Source organism: Lissotriton vulgaris, unplaced genomic scaffold, assembly GCF_964263255.1.
Source record: "Lissotriton vulgaris unplaced genomic scaffold, aLisVul1.2 SCAFFOLD_4109, whole genome shotgun sequence".
NCBI lineage: Eukaryota > Metazoa > Chordata > Amphibia > Caudata > Salamandridae > Lissotriton > Lissotriton vulgaris.
Genome location: NW_028246666.1, coordinates 68521 through 70804, shown reverse-complemented (window position 1 = coordinate 70804; position 2284 = coordinate 68521).

Sequence of the window (2284 nt, the reverse complement as noted above, 5' to 3'; positions counted from 1 at the left end):
ACATTCGCAGCCCTTAAAGAGTATGTTACAGACTGCAGATATGACCCAGTACCCGGCGAGGACGGGATGGTTCTATACTCATTACGTTTACGGCGAGTTGCAAACTATTTGGTTCTTTTACCAGACATGGCTGACCATCTAGACAAAATATATCATTTTATAAGAACAGGAGAGAAACCAGAATGCATTCGCGAGGCCATGGCACATCAAAAAGTCGAGACACAAGGTATGATCTTACGGTTCCTGATAAATTGTTTAATACGGGAACGAGATCGGCCAGAGACAAGCAAAGAAGAAATGGATATGTTGGTATATTGGAGTAATAACATAACTGATGGCAAACATGATAGACAGAATAGCATAGAAGCCATGTACAGAAAGATTTGTAAAGTAATCTTAAAAATCCATGAATATGAGAAAGAAACCAGGGGAGCCGAGAAAGAGAGTGATAATTCAGAGGAGGAGGTAGATAGCCCTGAAGAAGAAACGCCAGAAACGATGGCGTACGTAGGTAGAGTGAAACTTCCCAAACAGTATTCTTTTGATAGACCTTTTGACAGACCCATTCGCCTAGAAAAAAAGAAACGTTTCCTTTCTCCCATACCAGAACAATATTCTCTTGAACAGGTATTTCAAAACACCGATAAAATACTGAAAGAAAGAATAGGTTACCATGAACTTAGTACAATGCGAGATCAGGAATTAGCACGGTCAGCAGTCCAATGGGCTGGAAATGACAGCATATACAAAGATGATTCAGTAGCACAAACGTTTTTGACCCTTTCCCCAGACGAACAGCGACTTGCTGGTATGTACATGATCCAGCATCTCATTTCACTATATGAGAGTCAGCATTCTGATCCAGGTCCCCTATATAATATATTGGAAGAATAACTCCTAAAAAGATGGAGAGGCCTAGGTACCGATTTAATTAATATCGTTCTAGAACAACGACACAAATACAGAACTTTCTTGACTCCACACTTCGTTTCTGTCCCACCCCCAGTAAGACAACCGTTTCATATGGATAGACAGAATCCCTTACGAGAAGTGCACCCCGTCCAGGCCGCAGGGGGTACGCTTCAGCGAGTATTCGTATACACACCCCTAAGCAAAATGGAACTATTAGAAATGAAGAAAATAGTGCCCTGTCATGATAAAGATCCGGCAGGTTTTCACCGTGAAATAAAAGACATGTTACTAATGGGAGATTATACATATTCCGACATTCTGAAAATGTTAAAGGTATTGTTGCCGGCTGGTATCTACGAAAAACTGAAAGAGAAAGAATGGGAGGTGGGAGATAAAAAGATTAATTGGGCTGAATTAGAAGGCGAAGAAAATACACGAGTCCCAGGTACTGGTCTTGGGGAAAAAGCTAAAGCATTACCAGGATTGTTAGTACAGGTTTTGCCGAGGTTATTGACAATCAAAAAGGAAGACTGGGATGCAATCTCAGCCTGCAAACAGAAACAAGACGAAGACACTAGTGATTTTTATTCTAGATTCGAGAAATGTTTCATTATAAATAGTGGCCTGAAAACAAGTAGCGAATCATATCCACATCTTTTTGTAACCAAATTAGTCGAGAATTCCTTACCACAAGTTAAAAATAGAGTACTGAAAGTCGAGAGCACATGGCAAGCAAATACCCCTTCTCAAATGTTACAAATGTTACAGTACCACCAGAACAGAATTAGAGAGGAACATGATCATGAACAGAGACGTATGAGAGACACGAAAATGAAGGTACTAGTTGCCCAATCTGTTCCAGCTGACGGTCATAAAAAGGGTACAGCACCGCCAGGTCAATCTGCAGCTCCCGTTAAAGGGAACTGCAACTATTGTAAACAGCCAGGTCACTACATTAATGAATGTTTGGTTTTGAAACACAATATTGCTACAGGTAAAACGAAAGAGAGACCGCGTCCACCTAGACCAGAACACGTTCCACAGCATATTCCACAGAACACGCAACCACCTCCACAACAAGCACAACAGACAGTAGCTGTGCCCCAACCCCAGCCTATTGCTGCCACGCAACATGTCACACAGCAAATGTACCAGTATGCACAGTCAGATTACCCCGACTATCAGCAGTACACATGAAACAGCCTAGAGAGGGAGGTTGGCTTGCCCCTCATCGAGGTTCCTGTAGATCAAGATGGTCCCTATGTACATAGTCAGGTATTAGGGAAAGACAGAAAATTTTTGATAGACACAGGGGCAAGCAGAACTACCATTAGTCATGACGAGGTTCCAGGGGCACCCCTCTCAGGCTCAC